The 15851-nt window shown below is 40.4% G+C and overlaps 1 protein-coding gene across 1 annotated transcript in view; it reads left to right on the top strand.

Annotated features, from left to right (window-relative positions):
* Positions 1-15851, top strand: part of znf827 (zinc finger protein 827) — a 95641-nt gene that overhangs the window by 59731 nt on the left and 20059 nt on the right. The window lies entirely within an intron of this gene.

Genomic DNA, 15851 nt, shown 5'->3' with positions numbered 1-15851 from the left:
GAGGGAGTTAAGCTCCTTGAAACTCCTCCTTCATTTAGTAAGACCTGACATCCACATTCTAGCTGACCTGATAACCTTTTATCGCTTTGCTAACCAAGAATCTATCCACCTCTGTCTTGAAAATATTCAAAGACTCTGCTTCCAAACTCTCAACCCTCTGTTAGGAAAAAAAAATCACCTCATCTTTATCTTAAATGGGCAAATGCTTATTTGTAAACAGTGTCAGCTATTTCTAGATTCTCCCATAAGACAAAACATCCTCTCCACATCTATTGTCTCAAGACCGCTCAGGATCTGAACTGTTTCAATGAAGTTGCCTCTTAATTTTTTCCTTCTGAATTCCAAATACATGTCTAGCCTGTCCAATCTTTCCTCATAAAACAAGTTGTCCATTAAATGTATTGATCTGGGAGGTGCTGAAAAAGTGGTAATGTCACTGGACTATTAATACAGAAACCCAAGTTAATGTCCGAGGACATGGTTTTGAATCTACCCTGGCAGATGGTAAAATTTGAGTTCAATAAAAATGTAGAATGAAAAGCTAGTCTAATGGCTTCCATGTAACCACTGGTGATGGTTGTTAAAACCCATCTGGTTCACTAATGTCCTTTAGGGAAGGAAATCTGCCATCTTTACTTGGTCTGGCCTACGTGTGACCCCAGACTCACAGGAATGTGGATGACTCTCATCTACCCTCTGGGCAGTTGGGGATGGTCAACAAATGCTGGCCTAGCCAGCAGTGCCCATGTACCTTGAATGAATAGGAAAAAAAAATGCTCTATAGTGCTTTCAGCTTAATTACATCCTTCTGTAAATAAATTGAATGCTATAGAGGGTGTTTAACTGAAGTATAATCTCCCTACTTTTGCAATCAGTACTCCTTACAATGAATGGCGAAATTCTAATTTCTCATTACTTGCTGTACCTGCATCCTAGCCTTTTTTTTGAATCATGCTCGAGAACACCAAGCTCTCTCAGCATCTCGGAGCTACGCAATTTGTCACCGTTTGGGTCATGTACTCCTTTTTGTTTTCCAGTCAAAATGGACAATTGAACATCTTCCCGCATTAAACTCCATTTGCCACATCTTTATCCATCCACTTAACAGTTTTTTTTGGGCTCCTTATGTCCTAGGTATCTGTTATGTCAACAAAATTGGCTACCATAGCTTCCAAACTTAACACAGCTAATTGATATGAATTGTAAACAGTTCATGTTCCAGCATTGATCTCTGTGGTATGCAACACATTGGGTCTTTGACAGGTCAGCAAGATGCAATTATGCCTACTGTCTAGTGTCCATTGGATGGCTAATCTTCTATCCTGGCTAGTGTATTCCCCCATGTCATGAGCTGCTACTTGTATCCCCTATAGTGAAGACTTTTGCAAAATACCTGTTGAATTCATCTGCCATCTATTTGTTTTCCATTACCAATTCTCCAGTTCTGTCACTTTTGATAGAATAAATGCTTGTTTGACTTATATTTTTAAATACTGATGGAAATTTTTACTATCTCACTTCTTTTTTTTTAACATTGCTGGCTAGCTTTTTCAAAATAGTTCTGAAGAGGGGTCACTGGACTTGAAACATTAACTCTGTTTTTCACTCTACAGAAGCTGCTAGAGTTTCCCCAGCAGTTTCTGTTTTTTTGCTTGAGATTTTCTGCATCCAAACTTCTTTTGGTTTTATTTTAGCCACATTGTTTCTTCCTTCATACTCCATCCTACCACATGGTTACTGTTAGGGGCCTGTGCTCTACTCCTGCAAGTGACTTCTTTGCCTTAGCATTTCTCTCTAAACAAAACATTTGACCACCTTAGTTTCCTAAACTGAGGTCATCCCTCTCTGCACAAATATCACTGTTACCTAACCGATCATCCCCTCCACCTTTTCCAAGATTCCTGTTCTTCCTAGGTTTCTTGTATACTTAAACATTCCAGAATCTTTGGAATTCTGTACACCCAGAGGACTATAGAAGCTCTGTCTTTTAGTGTATTTAAAGTAGCGGTTGAAAAGTTCATGATCATATTAAATGGCATAAAGGGTTATGGGGATAGTGTAGGTAAAAGGCATTGAAGTATTCGATCAGCCATGATTGTATTAAATGGCACCATTGGCTTACTGGGCTGAATGGCCTACTCCTGTTCCTACTTGGGTCACAATCAATGTAATACTGCAATATTTTCTCTAATGGCTTCCAGAGGGTACTTAAATGCACTCTGTCCATTTTGTTTCGAATGTTTAGGTAGAAGGGTCTTTAGTGCTATCCTTTTTTATTCATTTTGTAGCCTCTAGCCTTGAGTTGATTTCCTCTTGCGTTCATACTCTAATTTTTTTTCTATCACAGTTTACTCTGATTTACTTGATCTTTCCAAATTTGATTCCTTGCTCCTGATATTAGGTTTAAAAACTTCTCTCTTTCCATACAAACATACCATAAGACTATAAGATTGAGGAGTAGAATTACGCTATTCGCCCCATCGAGTCTGCTCTGCCATTCAATCATGGTTGATACGTTTCTCAACTCCATTCTCTTACTTTCTCCCCATAACTGTTGATCCCCTCAGCAATCAAGAACCTATCTACCTCTGTCTTAAAAACACTGTGACTTGGCCTCCGCTTGTGGCGATGTGTTCCACATATTAACCACCCTCTAGCTGATGAAATTCCTCCACATCTCCATTCTAAAGGGTCAATCCCTCACTTTGTGGCCGTACGTTCAGGTCCCCATCTCCTACTAGTCGAAACATCTTCTCCACGTCCAGTCTATCCAGACATCTCAGTATTCTGTATGTTTCAATGAAATGACCCCTCATCTTTCTAAACTCCATCAAGTACAGACCCAGAGTCCTCATCTGCTCCTCATATGAAGCACTTCATCCCTGCTAACATTGCATTTGTCTTCCTAACCACCAACTGAATCTTCGTGACTTGGGAGTTCCTTTGTGCTGTTTCCCCATTTAGAAAATAGTCTTTGCCTCTATTCTTCCTACCAAAGTACATAACCTCACACTTGCCCACATTGTATTCCATCTACCACTTTTATTGCCTATTCACCTAGCATGTCCAAGTCCTCCTTCTGCAGCCTCCCCACTTCCTCAACACTATCTGTCCGTCCATCTATGTTTGCATCATCTCCAGATCTAGCAACAATGCCATCAGTTCCTTCATCCAGATTGTTAATCTTTAATTTGAATTGTTGTGGTCCCAACGCTGACCCCTGCGGAACTCCTCTAGCCACTGGCTGCCATCTCTAAAAAGATGTCTTTATCTCCACACACACAGAAATTGCTAGAAAAGTGTAGCAGGTCTGGCAGCATCTGTAGAAAGAGATCAGTGTTAATGTTTCAGGTCAAGTGACCTTTCCCCAGTCCCTCTGCAACCCCTCACCACCACCACCACTACCTTTAACTTCTTTCATAATATTCCTTGCAGTTTAGTTTAAAGCCCTGTCCTAAAGCATAAAGTTATGCAATTGAGAAAGACTGTGGTCCCAGCCTGATTCAGGTGGAGCCGGTCCCATTGCAACAATTCCCTCCCCAGTACTGATGCCAATATCCCATGAATTCAAACCCGTTTCTCCCATGCCAATCTTTGAGCCATGTATTTATCTCGTTAATCTTGTTGACCCTGTACCAGTTTGCTCATGGCTTAGGTTGTAACCAAAAGATTATTACCCTCTTTTTGGTTCCTTTTAATTTAGCCCCTAGATGTTCATGTTCCCTCAGCAGAGCCTCTTTTTCTCTTTCTACCTATATTGGTACCTCTGTGGACCATGACAGCTGAATCTTTCGCCTCCCATTCCAAATCCCTCTGCAGCCCAAATGAAATATCCTGAACCCAGGCACCTGGCTGGCAAAGCAGCCTTCAGGACAGTTGATCCTGGCCATGGAACACAGTGTCCATTCCCTGAATATACTTTGTCCAATTACAACTATTTATCTCTGTTCTTCTACCTCTTGAATGGTCTCTGTACCAAAGTACTATGGTCTGTTTGCTCATCCTCCCTTCTGCACCTCCCCACCCCATTCACATAGGGAACAAGAATCTGAAACCTATTGGATAAGCTCTTGCCCTCGTGTTGTTGGGTTCGCAGCTCGGACTCCAGCTCATCAACTCTGAGCTGGAGTTCCTCAAGCAACGAACACTTATGATCACTATGAACCTCAGTGGGATCCACCAGCTCGCACATCATGCAGTGGTATGTTGTAACCTCGTCTGGCATCTCTAATTACTTCATTCTTAATTTGATTGTTTAAAACTGTTGTACTAAACTATTTTAGTTTACAGCCTATGAATATTTCGTCCATTTACTATCAGTTTGAAAGTAACCTATCATTATCAAATTAGTAGCCATCACCACCATTGAACTTGTGCTTTACCTGTAATGTCACTCTTCTGTGTTGGACCCCTGATCCTGGGCTTCAATTTATCCTGCTATCTTTTTTCTAAAAAAAAACTTCCAAACTATGAGCCAAAAAGAGAAGCAAACAGCACCTCTTCCCACCTGCATCAAATTCCCCAATCTATCAACAAAATGTTAGAAATTGCTGGAAAAACTCAGCAGCTCTGGCAGCATCTGTGGAGGGAAAGCAGAGTTAAATGTTTTAGATGCAATGACCCCTCTTCAGAACTGATTGTAGCTAGGAAAAGGTTGGTATATACTCACTCGGGCTGTGTCTAACTCTGGATGTAATTTCTCTTTACTGACTGTGCGAAGCTTAATTACCTCTGGTTATATGGCTGGCTAGTGCACTGGTACCAACATGGTTCAGGTGGAAACAGTTCTAACAGTACAGGACCCTCTTTTACCCACTGTGATACCAATGTCCCACACCAGTTTTTGAACCGTGTACTAATCCGACTGATCTGATTTATCCTATGCTACTTTGTTCTTTGTTTAGCTAATAATCCGGAGATTATAATCTCTGAGGGTTTTGTTTAATTTGTGCATTTTACAATGTAAAATGGACAACACTTAGTTCCTCTTTCCTTGTTTTGCCCATGTCATTATATTCTCATTAGCCACAATGACCAGATTGTTCCCCCTCCTACTGCAAATGCCTCTTCAACCATCTGGATTTGAGTTCTTTGCTGCTAAAAATAGTGTCAATCTGTCCGACTACACTATCAGTGCATTCCTTTTTTTTTTAGTTCCCCTCGCTTGAATGGCTTCTCGTGCCCTGGTCCGTTATCTTAGCCAACCTGCGGCTCCCCAGACATCCTGAAAAACCTTCACCCTATTGGGCAATTACAAATGCTGAGACTCCTATGCTCCCGTCTTCTGGATTCACTTACCTGCCTCCCTTGTATTCATGAGATAACACGGTGTAGAGCTGGATGAACACAGCAGGCCAAGCAGCATCAGAGGAGCAGGAAGGCTGATGTTTCGGGCCTAGACCCTTCTTCACAAAATGTATTCATACTCTGTCCCTATCCATTTACCATGTCAGAAGATGTCTCTAACAGGAGTGACTTTCCTCTCTTTGAGTTTGGATAACTGTATAGTACATCCACATTTAACATTCACTCACTTAATGTTTAGTATTTAACTTTATGAGCAATATTAAAGTATTATCAGTTTCATTTTAGCATTGTTTGTTATCATTCCCATGTTCTGTGGCCTGCCAGCCTGCCTCAGTCCTCCTTTTCTCACTGTTGCCCTTGGCTCCTGGTGTTACCTTCTGTTCTTCATCCCGAACCTTTGTCCCCGCCCTGACATTGTTTCCCAACCTTGCTGCCTGAAATTGCTCCCCTCCAGCTACTCCTGTCCTCTATTTTGACTTCGGGCCTCAAGGTTAGTTTTTCTTCTGGCTTTGGTCCCGCTCATATTCTGAGCGCAGCTAAAAGGCCTGGCCTCCGTCTCATGCCATAAGCTGGTTTTGTGTGCGTGAAAACTGAAAACTGCTCTGATCAATTTCTGCCACAGATAGAGCCTGGTCAATCTAAAGGTCATGTGCGATAAGTGTTATGTGGTGTACAGTATTATATTTCTTCTATATTTAGTGATATTTTACTCATTTTCTGAGTTAAGAGAGCACAGTGCTATGCGTGTATGGTACAATATTTCAACTTGCACTTTAATTTCGGGAAGAAACCTGTGATTCCATTAAAGTCATGATTTTTAGAAATACAACTTAAGTGAGGACTTACTGTACTGACCTTACAGCACCACCACCTTCTTTCCCTTCCCTCACTTAGTTTCTGTTAAGAGTTGAAACCAACTTGAACCGTATCAAAGCAAGTTTTAATACCTTGAGGAAAAGAGAAAACCTTTGGCAAATAAAAAGTTTGTGATTTTTTTTTAAAATTATAAGTTGAATGCTGAGAATTGTTTTGAAGAGTGCAAAATTAATATTTAAAAAAGGCATATAAATGCCGTCTTCAAAAAAAACAATTGCGCCACAGTGTAAGATCTTTCTACTGGCCTGGCACCAAATCATTCTGCCTTCAGTCATTTGACCGTGCTGACTGCACTGCACTGAGTATGTGTGGACATGAGTTATTTCTGAAATACTTCATAACTGAACCTCCAGTAAATGAAAAACAAGATCCTTAGCTGCTCCTTTTTATAATGCCTACCTGTTCAGTTTGGCATAAGTGGGATTGGTCGAGAGATGACAGGGCAGATACTAATTCACACCAGTCAGAGACTTCAGTGTGAAGTTGGAATCTATGGAAGAATTGGCATTTCTGTTGTCAGTGAGCCTCTTCTAAGCCAGGCGCAGTAACAGAGTAAAGAAAATACCCTGTAAGCATTCCATCTTTATTCTTGACCCTCTTCCATTGAAGTAGAATTGATTGGTTGTTTTTAAGACTTTTTGGTTCATTTTGAGTGGATTTGTTTTTCTGATTAAAACGTTTTGGGATATTTTGAGTGTTGGTGAAGGATTTAATATAAAATGTTAACCCAAGCCTCAACTCAGATGCTTTCCTAGGTGTTCTATCTCATCCTGCCTAATTGCAACTTATTTCTCTCACTTCATTCCACCCATAATAAGACTGTAAGACCATAAAAAATAGGAACATGGGTAAGCCATTCAGTTTCTTGAGCCTGTTCTGCCACTCAATAGGATCATGGCTGATTCAAAGTTTCTCATACCCTAAATCCTGCCTTTCCAAAGATATTCAGCTCTGAGAGAATAAATTGCTCCTCGTCTCAGTCTTAAATGAATGCCCTTTTATTCTAAAATTATGTCATCTGGTCCCAAATGCTCCTATGAGGGGAAACATCCTCATCAGCACTTTCCTTGTCAAGCCCCTTATGAATCCTATATGTCTCCATGAGATCACCTCTCGTTCTTCTAAATTCCAGTGAGTAGAGTCCCAACCTGTTTAACCTTTGTTCATAAGACAATCCCTCTGTACCTGAGATCATTCCAGTGAATCTTCTCTGAAATGCCTCTAACTGCCTCCTTTCCTTTAAAAGGAAGCAACTGCTCACAGTACTCCAGATTTGGTCGCAATAACTCTTTATTCCTCTCAAGGAAGTGTGCCATTAGAAACCATATACTTGTCAGCCCCCAGCTCCAACAGTTTGCTCTCTACTATTTCTCTGGTGATTGTGTTTTTCTTGAGTTTCTCCCTCCCATTCATTTCCTGATTTATTGCTATTTCTGGGATGTTTCTTTTAACTTATGTAGTGAACTCTTGTACTCCATCCCCCTTGAAATAAGGACCAGCATTCGATGAGCATTCCTGACTACCTGCTGCATCCGTGTGCTGGTTTTCTGTCTTTCATGCACAAGTACCACTCCCCCAGTCCCTTTGTGTTGCAACTTTTCTCCATATAAATAATACTGTGTTCTTTTGTTTTCCCTTCGAAAATGAACAACTTCGCATTTTCCCAGGTTAGACTCCATTTGTCAACTTTTTGCCTACTCATTTAACCTGTCAATATCTCTAACTGCTTGTATCCTTCTTTCAAGCTGCCTTTCCAACTATTTTTCTGTTATGTGCAAATTAGTCTACAGTACATTTGCTTTCTTCCTCCAAGTCATTAATATATATTGTAAACATTTGTGGTCCCAGCACTGATCCCTGTGGAACCTCTTTGGTCACAAGTTGGCAACCTGAAAATGGACCCTGTATCCCTACTCACTCTTTCCTGTCCATGCCAATATATTACCTCCAAACCGTGGGCTCTTATCTTAGGACTTAACCTTTTGTGAGGTACCTTGTCAAACAAATCCTGAAAGTGCAAATGCAACACATCTACTGGTTCCAGTTTATTCACTCTGATTGAGACTTCCTCAAGAAACTCTAATAAATTAGTCAGACACAATTTCCCTTACGTGAAGCCGTGCTGACTCTGCTTGATTTGATTATGATTTTCCAAAAGTGCTGCTTTTACTTCCTTAGTTGATTCCAACATTTTTCCAAAAACAAGTGTTAGCCTATTGGCCTATAGTTAGCCGCTTTTTGCCTCCTTCCCTATTCAAATAGGGATGTCGTATTGGCAGTTCAACAGTTCTCTGGTACTTCTATAGAATCCAAGGATTTTTGGAAAATTAGAACCAGTATCTCGATAGCTATGTCTTTTAGGATTCTCAGGTGCGAGCCGTCACGGCCAGGGGACTAATTTGTCTTCAGCCCCATTAGTTTGTCTAAAATTGTTCCAGATCCTGGCTACTTTTCTGTTCCATATTGTGAATATGTGTCTACTTTATGATTGCAACAATCCGAGGGGTGAAACATGGCGTAGTATAGCCAACTTTTTAGATGCATTTCTTTCTTGCTGGAACCTGTGCGTATCTGTGCTTTGGATATACTTTTCAATTTGGTCAGAAATCCACTAAAATTAAATTTGAATGGCAGACCTAATGGTTGGGCAAACATCCAACATTTGAAGCAATGCAAATGGCAGGGGCACCACAGATTTCCGCGGACACTCTCACAGATGAAATTGTCAAGATTACTCTCTTGAAACGGTGACAAAAATCATGAACATTGGCAGAATGTACCTTGACTGCATTTCCACTCCCATCTGTGCCTCCCTCTGCTTGAACGTGTGAAATTTGCTAGTACTCTTTTTGGGAAAGAGAGTATTGGGAGTATTTCTAGGCTAGATAAGCGAGAGGGAAAATGCGTCAACGTCAAAGGGTTAACAATTACAAAGACCTGAATAAAATTTAGTGATTTTCTAAATGTGTCTAGTCTGATTAAAGGTGGATAGGGTGCTGACTAGCTTTCTATAATAGTGGCACTGCAACAAATTGCGTTCTGATCTCAGTCCCCTATGTAACTTGATTCTGGAAAAAAATTTATCTTTTGTGCAATGTTTCTGAGGTATGCACCTCCTCTTCCAATTACTGCCACTGCTCAGTAACTTATGTTCTTGGAATGCTATCAAGGCAACAAATTTCCTTAGATATAAAATCAGATGCATACATCATTGTGTGAAATATGATAGGGCAGCATACTCCATTAGGGAATCATTTGTAATAGCCTATCTGCATACATGCGTTAATGGTTATTAGAACTGTTAGTCATGGATTATCTTTAGGTCTGTCTTTGAACTCTGTTTGACCTGTAAATTTGACAAACAGATCTTGTGACCTCAGAACTAGATTCTGCTCCACTTCTGCAATTAATATCACTTAGACTAAGATCTGATGTTCTCTATATGTCTGTCTTCCTGAAGACTTTGTTTTCATTTCAGCCTGGCCCCATGGAGAGCAATCCTATACTGTTCTGCAGTATTTACATTTCTGTAATGAGAGTGGGACTTGATATAATGTACATTTGCAAATTTTCTGTAATATTTAGAGCCTGCATGCATGTCTCGTGACATTTATTATGTAGATTTACACCGCTCCGTGTAATCACTTGACCCAGTAAGCAAGAAGAAAACATTTTTTTAAAACAAAGCATCTTGGTGGCTGTGCAAGGAGAACAAAATACATCTGGTCATAGAGTTGTACAGCATGGAAATGGACCCTTCGGTCCAACTTGTCCATGCTGACCAGGTATCCTAAATTAATCCAGTCCCATTTGCCAGCATTTAGCCCACATCCCTCTCAATCCTTCCTGTTCTTGTACCCATCCGGATGCCTTTTAAATGTTATAATTGTACCAACCTCTGCCACTTCCTCTGGGAGCTCATTCCATACACGCACCACCCTCTGCGTGAAAAATTTGCCACTTAGGTCCCTTTTAAATTCTGGTTCATTTCTGGTCTCCTTGTTATAGGAAGGATGTTGTGAAACTTGAAAGGGTTCAGAAAACATTTTACAGGGATGCTGCCAGAGTTGGAGGGTTTGAGCTATAGGAAGAGGCTGAATAGACTGGGGCTGTTTTCCCTGGAGTGCCAGAGGCTGAGGGGTGACCTTAGAGGTTTATAAAATCATGAGGGACGTAGACAGGGTGAACAGCCAAGGTCTTTTCTTGAGGGTAGCAGAGTCCAAATTAGAGGGCATATGTTTGAGATGAGCGGGGAAAGATTTAAAAGTGACCCAAGGGGCAACTTTTTCATGCAGAGGGTGGTGCATGTATGGAATGAGCTGCCAGAGGAAGTGGTACAAATACAACATTTCAAAGGCGTCTGGATGGGTACTTGAATCGGAAGCGTTTACAGTGAAATGTACCAAATGCTGGCAAATTGGAGTAGATTAATAAATTGATATCTGGTTGGCATGGACGAGTTGGACTGAAGAGTCTGTTTCCATGCTGTACAGCTCTATGACAAGACCAGCCCAACTCGGTGTGAATAATTGGTTCTATATGCTATTTCCAATGGTCGGAGGGACCATAATTTCCCACTGGTCAGCCACCTTCCACTTCAACTCAGACTGAGTTCTAAGATGCTGACCTGCTACAGAGAGCCACGTCTGGCGATAATCAGATGCAGCTGATGCCAATGCCCTGATCTGGTAAGTCTCCAGGATACCGTGTTGTATTTTTTAAAATGAAACTAACAGCAAAGCTCAAATAATCTCTGTTCATCCTTATTTATGTTTCCCAGGACATAGTGCCCAAGGCAGGAGTGCCATGCCTCTTGAATCATGGAGGTAAATGTATATTAATATGGGGATTCTGCTGAGAGCAATACCAAGCTTTTCAATGGGTGCTTGGAATCTATTCAATGAATGGATGGGATCCTTTGCACCAGGCAAATTATCAAATCATTTAAAGAGAAAGAAGAGGCAAAATCTTTTACTGAGAAGCCAAAACATCAAGACCGTGTGTGTGGGACTGTCAAAAGACTTTCAAATTGTTGAGTAACATTTCTGAGATCACCGTGGAATTTCATCAGCCAGACATCGGAGCTCTCTACAAAACACCAAGCTCGCTGAGAGCAAATCTCTGAAAAAACATTGTACATTCATCCGGCAGGAGAAGAGTTCAGAGCAAGCTTGTGAGCAAGGTGTAAACTTTGCTATTAGGACCTCTCCATTGGAAATCTTAAAAATTATTCAAAATGTGTTCCCTCCATCTCCTCCTCCTTCAGCGAGGCCAAAGTCTCTTGAGTATCTATGTTCAAACAATGTGCTCCACTATAGAGGCATGAAACTAGTTTCATGAGAAGCTCGGTATTGTTCTCTCGGCAGAATCCCTAAGTCAGAATATATTTACCTCCCTGGGTGATCACAAAGCAGGACTGGACATGGATCAAGAGGCATGGCACTCCTGCCTTTGGACGTTATGTCCTGGGAAATAAATAAGAATGAACAGAGACTATGTGAGCTTTGATGTTACTTTCATTAAAGAAAAATACTACAAGGTATTCTGGACACCCACCAGATCAGAGCACTGGCGTCAGCTAAATCTGATTATCACCAGACATGGCTCTCTGAACAGCATTCTCAACACACAGTAACCACAGCTCTGATTTTTGACATAGATCACTCCCTGGTGTACACAAAGATGAGGATGCAACCCTTGAAGTTTTTACATTTCAAATCGGAATATCAACTTTCATATCTGTATTAGCCATACTGCCTAGTCAGACAGTTTTAAAAACAAAAAGTTGATCAGTTTGATTCCACAGATGGTAACCTACATTTCCACTGAAGTAATAAAACATAAGAACTCTGAGCAGGAGTATGCAATTCAGTGCCTCTAGCCTGCTCTGCTATTGGAAATGAGCATTGCAGATCTCATCTCAGCCTCACCTCCACTTTCCTGCCCATTTTTCATGACCCTTAAACCCATTACTATTTAAAAATCTGTCTGTCGCCTCTTCAAATTTACTCAATATCCCAGCATTTTTTGGGGCCAGTGAATTCCACAAATTCACAACCCTTTGAGAAAAGTAATTACTCTTTATCTCCGTTTTTAAATGTGCTAATCCTTATCCTATGACCTCTCATTCTAGATTGGCCCACATGACGCAACATCCTTTTGACATCTAGTTTGTCACTCATCTTTAGCATCTTCTATATATCTCAATTATGTCCCCCTTGTTCTTCTAAGCTCCAGAAAGTATAGGTCTAAACAGTTCAATCTCCCTTCATAAGGCAAACCCCTCATCTCTCTCTAGAGTCAATCTCATGAAACCTCCTCTCAATAAATTGTCTCTCTAATCCCTTGCACAGTTGCAGCAAAACTTTTCCTGCTTCCATACTGTCTTCCTTTAGCAATAAATGCCAAAATTGCATTTGTCTTCTGTACCTGTGATTTCATGCACAACGACACCCAGATCCCTTTGCATTGAAGCGATATGAAGTTTCTCTCCATTATACAATAAGTTTCCTTTCTATTCCTCCAAGCTAAATGGATAACCTCTCATTTATCCATGTCAAACTTCATCTGCCAGATTTTGGCCCATTCATCTAACCTATCCATATCCATTTTGAAATTCCTTATTTCTTTATTGCACCTTACTTCCTTACCTATTTTAGTGCTATCTGCGAATTTGGCTATTGTTCCTTTTATCCCTGCATCCAAGTCATAGATTGTAAATAGTTGTCCCCCTCGAACCAAACCCTCTGGCACTCCACTAGTTACGTTTTGCCAACCAGAAAATGACCTATTCATCCTGGCTGTTTACTTTCTGTTGGTTAGCCAATCCTGTATTTAACCTAATCTTGGGTGATCTTGCCCTGTGTATTAACCTTTTGTGTGGTACCTTATTAAATGCCTTCTGGCAGTTCAGATATATTATATCTACAGGATCCCCATTATTTATATTGCTTGTTACATCTTCAAAGACCTCTCTAGCAAATTAGTGAAACATAATTTATCCTTCATAAAACCAAGCTGACTCTGATGGGTTGAATTTTGACTTTCCAATGTCCTATTATTGCTTCCTTTATAATGGATTTGAACAACTTCCCAACAAAGCGTTAAACTTGGTCTGTACTTTTCTACTTTCTGCTTCCCTCCCTTTTTGACAAAGAGTGTCATATGAGTCTTTATCCAATCCACTGGAACCTTTCATGCATTCAGGGAATTTTGGAATATTAGAACCAATGGATTCAATATTTCTGCTGCTATTTCCTTTAAGATGTAGGCCATCAAGTCCTGAGGACCTCTCTGCCTTCAATTCTGATAGTTTAGTAATTTTTCCCTAGTGATGGTGATTGTTCTAAGTTCCTCCCTTTTCATAACCTCTGCATTACCTGTTATTATTCGGATAATACTGGTGTCCTCCACCGTGAAAACTAAAGCAAAGTATTGATTTAGTGTCTCTGTCATTTCTGTGTTTCCTTTCTCCATTTATTCAGCAGTCTCAAACTCCAAGAGACCAACATTTATTTTAGCTACTTTTCTCTTTTTATTTACTGTCCATTTTTACATTTTGCACTAGTTTTCTTTCATAATTTACTTTTACTCTTTTTTTTTTTATTATATTTTTGTAACCCATTGACCTTTAGAAGGTTCCCAATCTTTCAGCCTGCTACTAGCCTTTGTAATATGCAGTGCTTTGGTTTTTGGCCTTACTGTCTTTTATCTTTAACTTCCTTTCATAGCCATGGATGTTTTTGTCCTCCTTTTAGAATCTTTCTTGCTGTTTGGAATATATTTTAGTAGGGAGCAATTGAGTATCTCCTGAAACACCTGCCACTGCTCATCAATTGTCCTACCTTTTACTCTTCCCGTCCAGTCCACTAATGCCAGATCTGTCCTTGTGCCTCTGTAATTACATTTGTTTAACTCAAGAATGCTAGTGTGGGACTTCAGTTTCTCACCCTCCAACTGAATTTGAAATTAGGATCCTTTACTATGAGATCATTAATTAATCCCACCTCATCACACAATACCAAATCCAGAATAGCCTGCTTGCAGGTTTCTGAGAGCAATCTGTTGGGGAACAAGTTGTAATATATTCAATGAACTATCTCTCTCAAGAATATATTTGCCAATTTGATTAATTCAGTCTATATGCATATTAAAATCAACCATGATTATTGCTGCACCTTCTTTACAAGCTCTCAGTATGGTTTATGCTGCACCCTACTGCATGACTACTGTTTGACCTATAGATTACCCCACAAGGGATGACTTTTCCTTGCTATTTCTTATTTCTACAAGACTGATTCTATGTCGTGATCTCCAGTGCTGATATTTTTCACCATAATGCTAATGTCTTCTTTTACTAAAATAGTTACACCACCACCTTTTTTCCTCCTGTCTATCCTTCTGAAGTACAGTACTCTTGGATAGTCGATTCCCAAACCTGGTCTCCCTCCAACCACTTCTTTGTAATCGCCACCAAATCATACTCATTTGTCTCTAATTACACAGTCTCATTCACGTTATTATGAATGCTTTGTGCTATCTATAGCCCTAGCAATTCACCAGTATTCTGTTCCCAAAATGATTCAGGTAGAGCCTGTCCCATGGGAAGATCTCCCTCCTTCCATGGAATAAACTTCAAAACATCATTTACAAAACCATGTCCTCAACATATGGAAAGCAAAAGCAGGAAAATACTGACTAGTTACAGGATCAAATCATTGATTCAATCTGTCATTTGATCCCAGTGATTCTGTCTGATTCATTAAAGTTGAGTTGAGTGGGAAGACTGACTACATGAAGCCATTTGCAATAAAGTCCAACAGACTGTGAGGTGGTGCACCAGTGTCTGCTGGTTACAACTTTTCTGGAATATCCAGAAGTCGCCCAACATCCAAAATGCTGGGGACGTGTATGAAGGGATCAAAAAGGTCCAAATGGGTCCATCAGCAAAGTAAACTGCTCCACAGAAAACAAAGGCAGGAAAGATCATCACAGAGTGCAAAAACAAAACACTGGAAAATATGGCAAGCACAATTTTGGGTTCTTCTCTGGAAAGAACACTCCACAAGAAAGTTCTAGCTACCACAGAAAGTCTCCCTGTGAAGGTAGAGCTGGACATTGAACACACAGTGGAGGAGCTTAGACAAAACTGTTCACTCTCCCCATGGCTTAAGCTCCAGATAACGATGCTAATCCCACCTGAACTCTTCAAGCATAGGAAACCAGCACCCCTACACCATCAGCATTAATTTTTCTGTCTCGTCGAAGAGAAGGACAGTGCTCCAGGGTATGCATAATCGTGACTGTACAATGTCAAGCACCCACAGTAATTGCAGCAACTAGCAAGACATCTCCCTGCTGAGTATTGGTGGGAGATTCATTGTCAGACTGCAGATCCTTTGTATTTTTTTTAATTCATGTTCACAAGGTATGGATGTCAGTGGCCAGGCCTGTATTTAATTGCCTAATTGCTGAGAGGTCAGTTAAGAGAGAACCATATTGCTGTTGGTCCAGAGTCACATGTAGGCCAGGCTGGGTAAGAATGGCAGATTTCCTTTTCTAAAGGACATTAGTGAACCAATTGCAATGGTTTCACAGTTATCATTAGACTCTTAATCCTAGATTGTTTTGTTGAATTTGAACCTGGGTCCTTGGGAAATTAGAGACAG

Source organism: Rhincodon typus, chromosome 1 (assembly GCF_021869965.1).
Source record: "Rhincodon typus isolate 14 chromosome 1, sRhiTyp1.1, whole genome shotgun sequence".
NCBI lineage: Eukaryota > Metazoa > Chordata > Chondrichthyes > Orectolobiformes > Rhincodontidae > Rhincodon > Rhincodon typus.
Note: the sequence above shows the minus strand (reverse complement) of the source record. Positions and strands in the feature narration are given on the sequence as shown.